The sequence below is a fragment of the Rhinopithecus roxellana genome, chromosome 7 (assembly GCF_007565055.1).
Source record: "Rhinopithecus roxellana isolate Shanxi Qingling chromosome 7, ASM756505v1, whole genome shotgun sequence".
Classification (NCBI taxonomy): Eukaryota; Metazoa; Chordata; class Mammalia; order Primates; family Cercopithecidae; genus Rhinopithecus; species Rhinopithecus roxellana.
The window spans coordinates 66,889,301-66,906,874 of NC_044555.1; the positions used below are offsets into that span (position 1 = coordinate 66,889,301).

The following is a 17,574-nucleotide window of genomic DNA, read 5'->3' on the forward strand; positions in this document are numbered from 1 at the left end:
TTCCCAGATCTTATCCTGTAGCTGAATGTCATGCTACTGTCTATACAAATCCTGTGCTTCTGCCTCTGCCTTAGTTTTCGCTCACCATGTTCCTTTTAACTAGAATTGGAGCTAAATTAATGTTTTAAAATATTATATTGTATTCAGAATATTAAGCTGCTGGCTGGACATGGTGGCTCACACCTGTGACCCCAGCACTTTGGGAGGTGGGTGGATTGCCTGAGGTCAGGAGTTCAAGACCAGCCTGGCCAACATGGTGAAACTCCGTCTCTACTAAAAATACAAAAAAAAAATTAGCTGGGCATGGTGGCAAGCGCTTATAGTCTCAGCTATTTGGGAGGCTGAGGCAGGAGAATCACTTGAACCTGGGATGTGGAGGTTGCAGTGAGCCAAGTTTGTGCCACTGTACTCCAGTGTGAGCAACAGAGTGAGGTTCCATCTCAAAAAAAAAAAAAAGTCTCTATACACACACACACACACACACACACACACACACACACATATATATATATAAAGCTGCCATTTACAATTACTAGTGACAGAAAATACTTGCTCTGGTGGGTAGAGAAAAAAGTAGGTTACATCTCAGTGCTCAGAATGATCTTAAGTATTTTGAAAATACGTAGAAGACCAGAAGGAAACCTGCTAAAATATTAATAATTTTTGCTTCTAGTTGAAATTATAAAGATTTTCTGCTGCTTTATCCTTTCCTGAGCAAATTTTATACAATTAAAATTATTTTCTAATAAAACTGTATAGATTCACAGGAAGTTTCAAAAACAGCACAGAGAGGTTCCACTGTACCCTTCACCCAGTTTCCCCCAATGGTAACATCTGGCATACTGTAGTACGAAACCAGGAAATTGCCATTGATAGAATTCACAGACACTGTTCCAATTTCACCAGTTTTACTCATTTGTATGCACTCGTGTATGTAGTTCTGTGCAGTTTTATCATATGTGTAGATTTGTGTAACCTCCACAGAACGGTTCCATCATGACAATGATCTCCCTTGTGCTACTTCTTTTTTTTTTTTTTTTGAGACAGGGTTGCCCAGGCTGGTTTGATCATGGCTCACAGCAGCCTCAACCTCCCGGGTTCAAGTAATCCTCCCACCTCAGCCTCCTGAGTAGCTGGGACTACAGGTGTGTGCCACCACCCCTGCCTAATTTTTAAATTATTTGTAGAGATGGGATCCCACTATATTGCCCAGGCTGGTCTTGAACTGAACTCCTCAAGTGATCCTCCTGCCTCGGCCTCCCAAAATGCTGGGATTACATGCATGAGCCACAGTGCTCAGCCTGCTACCTCTTTTTAAATCCTATCAGCCCCCTTCCTGCTTCCCTAACCTGTCCCTAACCCCTGACAACTACTTGTCTGTTTAACATCTCTAAAATGTAATTTAAAAATTGTTACATAAGGCCGGGCGCGGTGGCTCAAGCCTGTAATCCCAGCACTTTGGGAGGCCGAGACGGGCGGATCACGAGGTCAGGAGATCGAGACCATCCTGGCTAACATGGTGAAACCCCGTCTCTACTAAAAAATACAAAAAACTAGCCGGGCGAGGTGGCGGGCGCCTGTAGTCCCAGCTGCTCCGGAGGCTGAGGCAGGAGAATGGCGTAAACCCGGGAGGCAGAGCTTGCAGTGAGCTGAGATCCGGCCACTGCACTCCAGCCCGGGCGACAGAGCGAGACTCCGTCTCAAAAAAAAAAAAAAATTGTTACATAAATGCAGTATGTGACCTTTTGAGACTAGGTTATTTTGACTCTGATAAAAAAAAATGTTTTTTTTGAGATGGAGTCTCACTCTGTCACCCAGACTGGAGTGCAGTGGCACGATATCGGCTTGCTGCAACCTCTACCTCCAGGGTTCAAGCAATTCTCCCCAAGTAGCTGGGATTACAGGTGCACGACACCACACCCAGCTAATTTTTGTATTTTTAGTAGAGGCAGGGTTTCACCATGTTGGCCAGGCTGATCTCGAACTCCTGACCTCGGGTGATCCGTCCACCTCGGCCTCCCAAAGTGCTGGGATTATAGGTGTGAGCCACCATGCCCACCCAGTTTGTTCTTTTTTATTGCTGAATAGTATAGATATTCCGTAGTTTATCCCTTCAGCCATTGAAGGAGATTTGACTTGTTTCCAGTCTGTGACTTACAAATAAAGCTGCTATGAACATTCAGCTACATATGAACCTATATACAGGTTTTCATGTAGACATAAGTTTTCATTTATCTGGCATAAATGCCCAGGAGTACAATTTCTGGGTCCTATGTTAAGTATGTGTTAGTTTAAAATGCTGCCAAACCATTTTTCAGAGTGGCTGTACCATTTTACATTCCTACCAGCAATGCAGGGCAGATCCAATTTCTCTGCATGCTCACTAGCATTTAGTATTGTATTATTATTACTATTATTATTTTTTGAGACAGGATCCCACTCTGTTGCCCAGACTGGAGTGCAGTGGCCTTATCATGGCTCACTGCAGCCTTGATCTCCCAAGCTCAAGCCATCCTCCCACCCCAGCCTCCTGAGTAATTGGGACCACAGGTGTGTACCAACATGCCCGGCTAATTTTTTTTTTTTTTTAGAGATGTGGTCTCACTATGTTGCCCAGGCCAGTCTTGAATTTCTGGGCTCAAGTGATCCTCCCATCTCACCCAGCACTCTCAAAGTGCTGGGATTACAGGTATGAGCCACCACACCAGGACTGTCATTATTTTTAAATTTTGGCCGTTCTAATTGGTGTAAAGTAATATCTCATTGTCTTAACTTGCATTTCTCTAATGGCTGGTGATGTTGAATATCTTTTCATATGCTTATTTGCCATCCTTGTATTCTCTTTGGTAAAATATATATCTATGTCTTTTGCTCATTTTAAAATTGATAGTTTTTTACTGTTGAGTTTTGAGAGTTCTTTATTCTAAGTACAAGTCTTTGTCAATTTGCAAATATTTTCTCTCAATCTAACTTGTCTTTTCATCTTAACAAGGTCTTTTGCAGAGCAAATACTTTTAATTGCTCTCAAACCTTTAAAAGTTTGATGTAGGCCGGGCGCGGTGGCTCAAGCCTGTAATCCCAGCACTTTGGGAGGCCGAGATGGGCGGATCATGAGGTCAGGAGATCGAGACCATCCTGGCTAACACTGTGAAACCCCGTCTCTACTAAAAAATACAAAAAACTAGCCGGGCGAGGTGGCGGGCGCCTGTAGTCCCAGCTACTCGGGAGGCTGAGGCAGAAGAATGGTGTAAACCAAGGAGGCGGAGCTTGCAGTGAGCTGAGATCCGGCCACTGCACTCCAGCCCGGGCGACAGAGCGAGACTCCGTCTCAAAAAAAAAAAGAAAAAAAAAGTTTGATGTAGTCCAATTTGTCAGTTTTTTTTTTTTTTTTTTTTTTTTTTTTTGAGACAATGTCTCATTCTGTCACCCAGGCTGAAGTGCAGTAGTGTGATCTTGGCTCACTGCAACCTCTGCCTCCCAGGTTCAAGCCATTCTCGTGCCTCAGCCTCCCAAATATCTGGGATTACAGGTGCCCACCAGCACGCCCGGCTAATGGCTAATTTTTGTATTTTTAGTAGAGATGGGTTTTCACCATGTTGACCAGGTTGGTCTCAAACTTCTGACCTCAGGTAATCCACCTGCCTTGGCCTCCCAAAGTGCTGGGATTACAGGTATGAGCCACCTCGCCTGGCCAGTATTTCTTTCTTTCTTTTTTTTTTTTGAGACGGAGTCTTGCTCTGTCGCCCAGGCTGGAGTGTAGTGGCACAATCTTGGCTCACTGCAACCTGTACCTCCTGAGTTCAAGCGATTCCCCTGCCTCAGCCTCCCAAGTAGCTTGGATTACAGTTGCGCACCACCACACCCAGATAATTTTTATATTTTTAGTAGAGACAGGGTTTCACCATGTGGGCCAGGCTGGTCTTGAACCCCTGACCTCAGGTGATCCATCCACCTCGGCCTCCCAAAGTGCTGGGATTATAAGCGTGAGTCACTGCGTCTGGCCTCAATTATTTTTATCTATATAGTAAGTCTTAAAGTTGGGTAGGAGTGATTCCTCTCACTTTATTATAGTTTTGCAAAAGTGATTTAGCTCTTCTAGTTCCTTTGCCTTTCCACATAAATTTTAGAATAAGCTTTTTTTCTATCTACAAAAAAACTTGCTGGGATTCTGATGGTAATGCTGCTAAACCTATAGATCAGTTTTGAGGAGAATCGACGTCTTTACTATGTTGGGTTCAAAACTTTTTGTTTTTTATTTATTTTTATTTTTTTGAGACAGTGTCCAGTCTTGCTCTGTCACTGGGCTCAAGCAATCCTCCTGCATTAGCCTCCTGCATAGCTGGGACTACAGGCACACACTACCACGCCTGGCTAATTTTTGTATTTTTCTTTTTAGCAGAGACAAGGTCTCGCTATGTTGCCCAGGCTGGTCTCCAATGCCTGAGCTCAGGCGATCCTACAACCTCAGCCTCCCAAAGTGCTGGGATTACAGGCATGAGCCACCACGTCCAGCCTAAACTGATTTTTATGTTGTGAACTTAGAATATCCAACCAACAGTAAAGATTACCTAGTGCTTTCTAACATGAGATTCTCCTATTTGTTCATCCTAGGATCGTGCTCCTCTGTGGAGCAAGTGCCTCTATGAAAAGCCACATTTTGTGAAGAAAGTGCATGCAGGAATATTCAGGAGTCCAGCGTGTAGTCATGGCAGCCTTAGGTATTTGAGAACGACCAACCCTCCTGCTGAAGACAACCATAACTCATGCAGGCATGAGTCTGTAAGCATTCTTAGTCTGTAAGCACCTTTTGGAAGGTTTCCTATCTGGGACAGAGATAGACGCTTTCTAGTAGTCAAGTAAGTTAATAACTGGGCAGAAAATGCAGTATTCAGCTAATCTCAAACTTGGAAGGAATTTTCTACCTTTTCAGTTTCATCTTCTTAAAACTCATTTTGAGAGTACTTTGGAGTTACTTGAATATTAATTCTCAGCATGCATTCAACTTAATTACTTTAATGTCCCAGGATTTTAATAACGCTTAAAATTTCCATGTCAATTTTCATCAGGGAACCTTGTCCTTGAATGCTGCTGCTGTGACTTCCTGTAGAAATTCTTTAATTGGAACACACTTGGGCAGAGTCTTCCCTTTCATATGGAGCACAGAAGCAGCTGCCATGCTCAATTTGCAGTCCTCTTTATTGTACAGGGATTTTTTTTTTTTTTTTTGAGATGGAGTTTGCCTCTTGTCGCCCAGGCTGGAGTACAATGGCGCCATCTTGGCTCACTGCAACCTCCGCCTCCCGGGTTCAAGCGATTCTCCTGCCTCAGCCTCCTGAGTTGCTGGGATTACAGGTGCCCAACACCACTCCTGGCTAATTTTTGCATTTTTAGTAGAGACGGGGTTTCACCATGTTGGCCAGGATGGTCTCGAACTGACCTCAAGTAATACACCCACCTCAGCCTTCCAAAGTGCTAGGATTACAGGCGTGAGCAACTGTGCCCAGCCTATACAGGAATTTTGAAGAAATCTACAGTGTTAACAGAACCCGTGGTATAAATTTATCCCAGGTATCAGTGTCACAAATATGCTTTGCGTCTAAGAAACATGTTTTCTTGGAAGCAACACTGGGAAAACTATGTGATTTCACTTTTGCCCACCACAGGAATGAAGTCTTACTGCATTTATTAGCAATACCCATGGTTGAATCTTTTTTACTTCTTTTCTTTTTTCCAACCTTTTCATTTTCTTGCATGGACATCTGAAAGTTACCTCCAGGCCGAGCGTGGTGGCTCATGCCTGTAATCCTAGCACTTTGGGAGGTGGGCATATTACCTGAGGTCAGGAGCTTAAGACCAGTCTGGCCAACATGATAGAAACGTCTACCAAAAATACAAAAATTAGTAGGGCCTGGTGGTGCACACCTGTAATTCCAGCTACTTGGGAAGCTGAGGCAGGAGAATTGCTTGAACCCGGGAGGCGGAGGTTGCAGTGAGCCAAGATGGTGCCATTGCACTTCAGCCTGGGCGACAGAGTAAGACTCCGTCTCAAATAAAAAAAAAAAAAAAAAAAAGTTGCCTCCAAATTTTGTAGTGAGATAAGGTATAAGTATATCAAATGAAACGCTAAAGCTATTTTTTAAAAAGTGGGCCAGGTACGGTGGTACATGCCTGTAATCCCAGCACTTTGGGAGGCCGAGGTGGGTGGATCACCTGAGGTCAGGAGTTTGAGACCAAGCTGGCCAACATGGTGAAACCCTGTCTCTACAAAAATACAAAAATTAGCCGGGCATGATGGTGGGTGCCTGTAATCCCAGCTACTCGGGAGGCTGAGGCAGGAGAATCACTTGAACCCGGGAGGCAGAGGTTGCAGTGAGCCAAGATCGTGCCATCGAGACAGAGCACCTGGGCGACACAGCGAGTCTCCATCTCTCTCTTTTTTTTTTTTTTCAGGCGGAGTCTCACTCTGTTGCCCAGGCTGGAGTGCAGTGGCGTAATTTGGGCTCACTGCACCCTCTGCCTCCTGGGTTCAAGTGATTCTCCCGCCTCAGCCTCCTGAGTAGCTGGGATTACAGACACACACCACCATGCCTGGCTAATTGAGACTCCATCTCAAAAAAAAAAAAAAAAAAAGAAAGAAAGAAAAAGTGTACTGTTTTGGTTTTTTACCAAGCAAGAAGGAATATTTTGAGACAGGAGAATTTAGATTTAACGGTGATAATAAAAAGAAGAATGGGAGGAGGGTGAGTCTTACCTAAAGTTTGGCAGCAGAGTAACCCAGGTCATCCTATTCATTTCCTGCTTCGGAGGAGTTGGGATACAACTCTTAGGTTTTATCTCATTCTACAGGGAGGTAGGGTTTTATCTTTCTGAATTGTTTTAGAAACAATTGTTTTATCTTCCTTACAGAAGCGCATCAAGACTGGATGGTTCCTATGACTGTATTCTCTACTAAGGTAGATAAAATAACTAATAGTAGTGTCAATAGAGTGGACACAGCTATAGACTTACTATGTCTTAATGATTAAGCAGTCAAAATAAATGTGTTGCAAGATGTGTTAAGTACTAGAAGACAAGTATGTATTTTGGAAATAGCTCTGTTTAAAACCCCAAGAGAGGAAGTAGTGTCACTCCAGCCATATGTGTGCCTTTTCTTCCCTTAGAAGCTTTCAATTTTCAGCTGGGCATGGTGGCTCACGCCTGTAATCCCAACACTTTGGGAGGCCGAGGTGGGCAGATCACCTGAGGTCAGGAGTTCAAGATCAGCCTGGCCAATATGGTGAAATCCCCATCTCTACTGAAAATACAAAAATTAGCTGGGCATGGTGGTGCATGCCTGTAATCCCAGCTACTTGGGAGGCTGAGGCAGGAGAATCACTTGAACCTGGAAGGCAGAGGTTGCGGTGAGCTGAGACCATGCCATTGTATTCCAGCCTGGGCAGCAGAGTAAAACTCTGTCTCAAAAAAAAAAAAAAAAAAAAAAAAAAAAAAAAAAAAAAAGAAGCTTTCCGTTTCTTCCTAGTGGAGGAGGTATGGAGTGTTCCTGCAGTGGCATGGTCTCGGCTCACTGAAACCTTTGTCTCCCAGGTTCAAGTGATTCTCCTGCTGCAGCCTCCCAAGTAGCTGGGATTACAAGTATGCGCCACCACGCTCAGCTAATTTTTGTATTTTTAGTAGAGACAGGGGTTTCACCCTGTTGGCCAGACTGATCTTGCACTCCTGGCCTCAAGTGATCTACCTGCCTTGGCCTCCCAAAGTGCTAGGATTACAGGCATGAGCCACCACGCCCAGCCTAGTGCCTCTGTTTAAGGCCAAATCTTCTATTTGTTTCTCAGGAAACTAGCGCTTGTGGTTGTCTGTCATCTATTCATGCATCATCTATATTTCCCACTCTCCTGGCTCACTCCCTTAATATCATCCATCTTTTTTTTTGGTGGGGGGCACAGTTGAGGCACAGGGTCTCACTCTGTCACCCAGGCTGGAGTGCGGTAGCACCATCACAGCTCACTGTAGCCTTGACCTCCTGGGCTCAAACAATCCTCCCACCTCAGCCTCCCAAACTGTTGGAATTACAGGCATGAGCCACGGTGCTCAGCCCAATATCATCCATCAAGCCCTCTTGATCTCATGTCCCTCTGCAGCTTGCTGCTCTGTTTTTTTTTTTTTTTGTACTTCCCCCTGCTTCCTGCAAGACCTCAAATCCACTGTGTCTACTTCCTTGCCTTATTTTTATTCTATTATTATTATTATTATTATTATTATTTTTTTTTTTTTGAGACGGAGTCTCGCTCTGCCGCCCAGGCTGGAGTGCTGTGGCCGGATGTCAGCTCACTGCAAGCTCCGCCTCCCGGGTTCACGCCATTCTCCTGCCTCAGCCTCCCGAGTAGCTGGGACTACAGGCGCCCGCCACCTCGCCCGGCTAATTTTTTTGTATTTTTTAGTAGACACGGGGTTTCACCGTGTTAGCCGGGATGGTCTCGATCTCCTGACCTCGTGATCCGCCCGTCTCGGCCTCCCAAAGTGCTGGGATTACAGGCTTGAGCCACCGCGCCCGGGCTATTTTTATTCTATTATAATCAGCTTTTGTCATCCCAATGAAGTGGCTTTTTTTTTTATTCTATTATAATCAGCTTTTGTCATCCCAATGAAGTCAGCTGGGCATGGTGGCTCATGCCTGTAATCTCAGCACTTTGGGAGGCCAATGTGGGTGGGTCACGAGGTCAGGAGATCAAGAATATCCTGGCCAACATGGTGAAACCCTGTCTCTATTAAAAATACAAAAAATTAACTGGGCTTGGTGGCTGGCATCTATAATCCCAGCTGCTCGGGAGGCTGAGGCAGGAGAATGGCTTGAACTCGGGAGGTGGAGGTTGCGGTGAGCTGAGATCGTGCCACTGCACTCCAGCCTGGCAACAGAGTGAGATTCTGTCTCAAAAAAATAAAATAAAAAAAAGTCATAGTCACCTATTCTTTGTCGTTTTACTAGGTCTTTCAGCAGCACTGTACACTTAGTACATCCTCATGGACACGCTTTAGTCCCTAGGTTTCCATGCGCGCGCACTTCTTGGTTCTCCTCCTCTTTGGCCTCTCATGCCTGGCCCTCTTCTTCCTCACAACCCAAATATTAGACAATATATCACAAATATTAGAGACCCTCGGGGTTCAGTTACTGACCAGCCTCTCTGACTCCAGTCTCTCCCTAAGTGCCTTCACACCCATCTTTGTGGCTTTGGATATCATCTCTTTTAATGATTTAATGTTTTTTTTTCTTTTTTTCTTTTTTTAATTTTTTTTTTTGGAGACGGAGTCTTGCTCTGTTGCCCAGGCTGGAGTGCAGTGGTGAGATCTCGGCTCACTGCAACCTCCGCCTTCCAGGTTCAAGAGATTCTCCTGCCTCAGCCTCCTGAGTAGTGGAGATTATAGGCATGAGCCACCATGCCCAGCTAATTTTGTATTTTTAGTAGAGATGGGATTTCACCATGTTAGCCAGGCTGGTGTTGAACTCCTGACCTCGTGATCCACCCACCTCAGGCTCCCAAAGTGTTGGAATTACAGGCATGAGCCACCACACCCGTCCAGATGCATATTTCATGTGGAGTTTATTCCTAGGTATTTTATTTTTTATTTTTATTTTTGAGACAGAGTCTCGCTCTGTTGCCAGGCTGGAGTGCAGTGGCATGATCTTGGCTCACTGTAACCTCCACCTCCCAGGTTCAAGCGATTCTCCTGTCTCAGCCTCCCGAGTAGCTGGGACTACAGGCATACACCACCATGCCCAGCTAGGTCTTTTGTATTTTTAGTAGAGATGGGGTTTCACCATGTTGGTCAGGCTGGTCTTGAACTCCTGACCTCAGGTGATCCACTTGCATCGGCCTCCCAAAGTGCTGGGATTACAGGCATGAGCCACCGTGCCTGGCCTTTCCTAGGTATTTTATCTTATTCGTTGTGATTATAAATGAAGTACATTCCATTGTATTTTCTAACTGGTAATTGTATATATGAAAATAATTGATTTCTGGTGTATTTTATTTTCTGCTACCTTACTGTAAGAATTTTCATATTAGGCCGGGTGTGGTGGCTCATGCCTGTAATCCCAGAACTTTGGGAGGCTGAGGCGGGTGGATCACGAGGTCAGGAGATCGAGACCAGCCTGGCCAATATGGTGAAACCCCATCTCTACTAAAAAAAAAAAAAAAAAAAAAAAATACAAAAATTAGCCAGGCATAGTGGTGCGCACCTGTAGTCCCAGCTACTCAGGAGGCTGAGGCAGAAGAATTGCTTGAACCCAGAGGCAGAGGTTGCAGTGAGCCAAGATCGTGCCACTGCACTCCAGCCTGGACAACAGAGTGAGACACCATCTCAAAAGTAAATAAATAAATAGATAAATAATATTCATATTGTTTATAGTAGTTTCTCAGTTATTTCTCTTGGCTTTTCCAGGTTCACAATTATATCACCTGCAAATAATGATAGTTTTACTTACTCCTTTTCAATTCTTAGACTGCTACTTTATTTTCTTTCATCTAATTGTTTTGGTTAGTATCACCAGTACAATGTTAAATAATAATGGTGAATTCTTCTGGTGTTTCCCCATTTGGACATGATGCTGGAATAATGTTAAAAATGTTAAGAGGAGGCCAGGCAAGGTAGCTCATGCCTGTAATCCCAGCACTTTGGGAGGCCAAGGTGGGCAGATCACTTGAGGTCAGGAGTTCAAGGCCTGGCCAACATGGTGAAACTCTGTCTCTACTAAAATTACAAAAATTAGCCAGGTATGGCGGCTTGCACCTGTAATCCCAGTTACTTGGGAGGCTGAGGTGGGAAGATCTCTTGAACCCAGGAGGCGGAGGCTGCAGTGAGCTGAAATTGTGCCACTGCACTCCAGCCAGGACAACAGAGAGAGACTCCATCTCAAAAAAAGAAAAAATCTTATGAGTATCAATCTATTCATGTTTTTAGTTTTTATTAAGAATAGGAATTGGGCTGGGCTTGGTGGCTCATGAGTGTAATCCCAGCACTTTGGGAGGCTGAGGGGGGCAGATCACTTGAGGTCGGGAGTTCGAGACCAGCCTGATCAACATGGAGAAACCTGGTCTCTACTAAAAATACAAAATTAGCTAGGCGTGGTGGCGCATGCCTGTAATCCCAGCTATTTGGGAGTCTGAGCCAGGAGAATTGCTTGAACCTGGGAGGTGGAGATTGTAGTGAGCCAAGATCACGCCATTGCAGTCCAGCCTGGGCAACAAGAGCAAAACTCCGTCGCAAAAAAAAAAAAGGAATTTAGGCCAGGTGCAGTAGCTCATGCCTGTAATCCCAACACTTTTCAAGGCCAAGGTGGGCAGAACACTTGAGGTCAGGAGTTTGAGACAATCCTGGCTAACATGGTGAAACCCTGTCTCTACTAAAAATATAAAAATTAGCCGGGTGGCCGGGCGCGGTGGCTCAAGCCTGTAATCCCAGCACTTTGGGAGGCCGAGACGGGCGGATCACGAGGTCAGGAGATCGAGACCATCCTGGCTAACACGGTGAAACCCCGTCTCTACTAAAAAATACAAAAACTAGCCGGGCGAGGTGGCGGGCGCCTGTAGTCCCAGCTACTTGGGAGGCTGAGGCAGGAGAATGGCGTAAACCCGGGGGGCGGAGCTTGCAGTGAGCTGCGATCCGGCCACTGCACTCCAGCCTGGGCGACACAGCAAGACTCCGTCTCAAAAAAAAAAAAAAAAAAATTAGCCGGGTGTGGTGGTGCACACTTGTAATCCCAGCTACTTGGGAGGCTGAGATGGGAGGATCTCTTGAACCCGGGAGGTGGAGGCTGCTATGAGCCAAGATCCAGACACTGCACTCCAGCCTGGGTGACAGAGTGAGACTCTGTCTCAAAACAAGACAAAACAAAGCAAAAGCAAGCAAACAAATAATAGGAATTTAATTTGTCACATGTCTTTCAGTCTTTATGGAGATAGTTTTATTTTTTTCCTTTCTACATTTATTAATATACTTAAGTATTTTCTTTTTCTTTTTTCTTTTTCTTCAGACAGAGTCTTACTCTGTTGCTCAGGCTGGAGTGCAGTGGCGTGATCTCGGCTCACTGCAACCTCTGCCTTCCAGGTTCAAGTGATTCTCCTGCCTAAGCCTCTCGAGTAGCTGGGACTACAGGTGCGCGCCACCACACCCAGCTAATTTTTTATTTGTAGTAGAGATGGGGTTTCACCATGTTGGCCAGGCTGGTGTTGAACTCCTGACCTCAGGTGATCTGCCCACCTCGGCCTCCCAACGTGCTGGGATTACAGGCATGAGCCACTATGCTGGGCCTACTTAAGTATTTTCATAGATGATCTAATGTTCAAATAATGCAATATTCCTCAGCATCTGAACAAAAGCATGGAATGGATGGTGGATAGCAAGAGATACTTGTACTTTCTTCTTCCCTTTCCCTGCCTTCTCCAGGGTCCCCCCACATCTCATTAAATGTCATCTTCTTTCACCGAGTCACTCAGGTCAATGCTGATATAAGTCATTCCTTTTTTCTTTATCATACAACTTGTCATTGAATCTCCTAAGTTCTATCTCCACACCTGCCCACTGCATCATCACCACTGCTAAAATCCTGAGCCAAGTTAACTTCTTTTTTTTTTTTTTTTGAGACAGAGTTTTGCTCTTGTTGCCCAGACTGGAGTGCAATGGCGCAATCTCGGCTCACTGCAACCTCCGCCTCCTGGATTCAAGCAATTCTCCTGCCTCAGCCTCCTGAGTAGCTGGGATTACAGGCGCGTGCCACCACGCTCAGCTAATTTTTGCATTGTTAGTAGAGATGAGGTTTTGCCATGTTGGCCATGCTGGTCTCAAACTCTTGACCTCAGGTGATCGGCCCGCCTTGGTCCCCCAAAGTGCTGGGATTACAGGTGTGAGCCACCACGCCCGGCCGAGCCAAGTTAACTTCTTTCCTCATCTGAACTACTGGAACAGCCTGTTTACCTGGTCTCCCTGCCTCCATCATGACTTACTATACAAGACTCCTGCCAACCTTCCCTCATCCACTGTGCTCCTATCATACCAGCCACCTTTCAATCCTTAACCGCGCCAAATTCATCCTTTCTGCTGGAACCTCCTTTCTTCACATGGCTGTCTCCTCCTCATTCAGAACTCAACTCAAGTGTCACTTCTCCAGAGAGACCCTCCCTGACATCCCTAGCGAACTACTCTAATTATAGAGTTCCAAGGAAGCGCTACAGAAAAGACATCCATCCCCTGACAGGGCTCTGGGCTAGTCTCTTCCCTATGGGAGGTGGGGCAGGAGCTGCTGAGGCTCATGATTCTTCTTTGGCCACCTCACTCCCAGCTGATGAGGGACAGGTCAAGGACAGTCTGTGCTTCCACTGGCTCCTGGTCACTACATGTAGCGCACTCCAGGTAGACACGTTATTCCTGGCTCCCATATCATGAGCTCATCAGACAGCCTCCCCTGCTGTCTTCCTGCCTTGAAAGGATCTAACATGAAAGCACTTTTACTTTCTAAAAGTAAAATGCTCTCTATTCATGGGCAAGAGATTACCACCTCACTGACTGGGACCTTCAGTTAATGTCTTTATGTCTGGGCATTGCTTTCTTTGCTATGAAGTAAGAAGAACCATACTTGCTGTATGCAATTAAGAAGTGATCTATTCAGGCCGGGTGTGGTGGCTCACGCCTATGATCCCAGCACTTTGGGAAGCCGAGATGGGTGGATCACGAGGTCAGGAGATCGAGACCATCCTGGCTAACATGGTGAAACTCCGTCTCTACTGAAAATACAAAAAAAATTAGCCGGGCATGGTGGCGGGTGACCTGTAGTCCCAGCTACTCAGGAGGCTGAGGCAGGAGAATGGCGTGAACCCAGGAGGCGGAGTTCTCAGTGAGCCGAGATGGTGCCACTGCACTCCCGTCTTAAAAAAAAAACAGACGTGATCTATTCAAAGAGTCACTTGATGACTGAGTGCAGTGGCTCACACCTGTAATCCTAGCACTTTGGGAGGCCAAGGCCGGTGGATCACTTGAGGTCAGGAGTTTGAGACCAGCCTGGCCAGCATGGTGAAACCTTGTCTCTACTAAAAATACAAAAATTAGCCAGGCATGGTGGCAGGTGCCTGTAGTCCCAGCTACATGGGAGGCCGAGGCAGGAGAATCACTTGAACCCGGGAGGTGGAGGTTGCAGTGAGCCAAGATTGCACCACTGCACTCTAGCCCGGGCAACAGAGAGAAACTCCATCTCACAAAAAATAGAAGAGTTGATGATTCCATGGTTCCTATGGACATACAATAGTTGACTGTCACAAAAAATATAACCCTGGCCAGGTGCGGTGGCTCAAGCCTGTAATCCCAACACTTTGAGGCCAAGGCGGGCAGATCACCTGAGGTCAGGAGTTTGAGACCAGCCTGACCAACATGGAGAAACCCCGTCTCTACTAAAAATACAAAATTAGCCAGGCGTGGTGGCACATGCCTGTAATCCCAGCTACTTGGAAGGCTGAGGCAGGAGAATCACTTGAACCCGGGAGGCAAAGGTTGCAGTAAGCCGAGATCGCACCATTGCACTCCAGCCTGGGCAACAAGAGCGAAACTCTGTCTCAAAACAAAACAAACAAACAACCCAAACCCTGCCCCAATCCTTCCACTACTCTCCCATGGGAGGAAGCTTAGAGCCACCCTGACTGCTCTTCATTTCACCACCTCTTTCTATTAGTCAGTGACCTACGGCTGCCTCATTGTTTCTGAGCACTGCTCATGTCAGCTGCTCTTCCATGCTTCCTTCAGCCTAGACTCCAGAAACAGCTGCCCCTCCGCCTTCATTCTCTCACCCTTCTGTAACAGATATTCCCTTCCACTCCTTCCTTCCTAACAGAACCCCAACTTGGCTCGGGATGGCAATGTTCCTCTCTAAGAATACTTTGCTCCTCAGCCTCACACCCCAGGAGAGACCTGCCTCCCAGTTCTGGTCAATGTAATAATGGGAGTAGGGGGGAGTAGTAGGTGGGAGTCCATGGGGCAGGTGCCCCTTCCCAAACAAAGTCTCACAAAAAGAAAGAGGCTTTTGGTTCTGTTCTTTTTTCTCTCCTAGAACTTGGGGTGTGATGCCCAAAAGTGTGTGAACCGGTCTGTGACCACAAAGATGAGAACCGCATGCTGAGATTGGTGGAATGGAGACTTCAGTGAATCTACATGCAGATGACACGGTGACACCAGTGCCCAGCCTGAGCTGTTTTCTTCTGGCTGTCTTATTACATGAGAAAAATAAACCCCTATGCACCTTGGCTTCATCCCCTGGGCTGTCTATTCTTGCAACTTTGGGGCAGGTTTAATTTTTTTTCTAAATTAAAAATTGAGGCCAGGTGCAGTGGCTCGTGCCTGTAATCCCAGCACTTTGGGAGGCCGAGGCAGGGGGATCGCTTGAGCCCAGGAGTTACCAACGAAATGGAATGATGTCTGTGATTTGCTTCCAAATAGAGGGGAAGTGGGTCAGGGTACAGATGAAACAGGATTGATCATAGTTGACAGTTGTTGGAGTTGGGTAATTGGTAAGTCTTTAAAAAAATATTCTCTTTTTTTTTTTTTGTGAGAGGGAGTCTCGCTCTGTCGCCCAGGCTGGAATGTAGCGGCGCGATCTCGGCTCACTGCAAGCTCCGCCTCCCGGGTTCACGCCATTCTCCTGCCTCAGCCTCCCGAGTAGCTGGGACTATAGGCGCCTGCCACCTCGCCCGGCTAATTTTTTGTATTTTTAGTAGAGACAGGGTTTCACTGTGTTAGCCAGGATGGTCTCGACCTCCTGACCTCGTGATCCGCCCGCCTCGGCCTCCCAAAGTGCTGGGATTACAAGCGTGAGCCACCGCGCCTGGCCTTCTCTTTGGATAAATTCCCAAGCATGTTGTGCGAACACTTGTGAGCTTGGCATTGTGTTATGAATTGATTTTTTTTTTCTTTTTCTTTTTTTTTTTTTTGAGAGACAGAGTCTTGTTCTGTCACCCAGGCTGGAGTGCAGTGGCTTGATGTTGGCTCACTACAACCTCCGCCTCTGGGGTTCAATGGATTCTCCTGTCTCACCTTCCCAAGTAGCTGTGACTACAGGTGTGTGCCAACACGCCCAGCTAATTTTTGTATTTTTTAGTAGAGACAGGGTTTCACTCTATGTTGGTCAGGCTGGTCTCGAACTCCTGACCTCAGGTGATCCACCTGCTTCGGCCTCCCAAAGTGCTGGGGTTACAAGTGTGAGCCACCATACCTGGCCTTTTTTTTTGAGACAGTGTCTCGCTCTGTCACCAAGCTGGAGTGGACTGGCATGATCTTGGCTCACTGACAACCTTCACCTCCTGGGTTCAAGCAATCCTTTCCCCTCAGCCTCCTCAGTAGCTGGGACTACAAGCGCCCACCACCATGCCTGGCTAATTTTTGTATTTTTTGTGAAGGCAGGGTCTCACTATGTTGACCAGGCTGGTCTCAAACTTCTGGGCTCAAGGGATCCTCCCACCTTTGCCTTCCAAAGTGTTGGGATTACAGGCCTGAGCCACCTGGCCTGGCCTGGATCAGTTCTTCTCCACACTGCTAATGGTGCATAATTGCTATCTGCTTAAACCCCATGGTTTGTGGTTCCTGAAGCACATTTGTCTTCTCCTAATGTAAATGATTTGAAAAGGAGGTAAAAGGTATGTTGGTTCCAGCCCCCTGCATAGACTAAAAGGACACAAAAGGAAAAGGATGATGTTAGTAAGAAAAGGATTACACAGCTCAAAAAAGCTGAGTCCAGGCTCCCTTGACTTCCTGCATGGCCCCTATGCCCTCATTAACACCCCAAAATGCTAACTCCAGTTGGCTCCATTGTCCAAGCTCCCCTCAGATGCCTGCTTCTCCTATACTGCCTGCTGCCACCCTGGTTGAGGCCCCCATCGATGCCTTCACCTTACTTGCTGCAGCAGCCTCAGAATTGGTCCAGCTGTCCTGAGGGCTCTCATATTCCATCTGTTCTCTACCCAGAAGTCAGAGCCACCTTCCCAAAGGGCAAATCAGATTTATTATTCTTCTGCTAAAATAAACCCTGCAGTGTCAGGTTTTTTTTAAAATGCAGAAAAAGGCATATCACATAATTTATTTTATTATTATTTTTTTGAGACAGAGTCTCCCTCTGTTGCCAGGCTGGAGTGCAGTGGCGTGATCTCGGCTCACTGTAACCTCTGTCTCCAGGGTTCCAGCAATTCTCCTGCCTCAGCCTTCTGAGTAGCTGGGACTACAGGTGCGCACCAACACGTCAGACTAATTTTTGTATTTTTAGTAGAGACAGGGTTTCACCATGTTGCCCAGGCTGGTCTCGAACTCCTGAGCTCAGGCAATCCGCCCGCCTCGGCCTCTCAAAGTGCTGGGATTACAGGAGTGAGCCACCACGCCTGGCCTAAAAAAAAAAATTTTTTTTTGAGACAGAGTCTGGCTCTGTTGCCCATGCTGGAGTGCAGTGGTGTGATCTCAGCTCACTGCAGCCTCGATCTCCCAGGCTCAAGTGATTCTCCCACCTCAGCTTTCCAAGTAGCTGGGACTACAGGTGTGCACCACCACACTCCA

General features: G+C 46.4%; 1 long non-coding RNA gene across 1 annotated transcript; it reads left to right on the forward strand.

Moving 5' to 3' along the window:
- Nucleotides 1–4,416: 4,416 nt before the first annotated feature.
- On the forward strand, nt 4,417–15,283 carry LOC115898603. Its single transcript, XR_004058281.1, has 3 exons — nt 4,417–4,779; nt 6,907–6,953; nt 15,089–15,283. It is a non-coding gene; the product is annotated as an uncharacterized LOC115898603 (long non-coding RNA).
- Nucleotides 15,284–17,574: the final 2,291 nt, after the last annotated feature.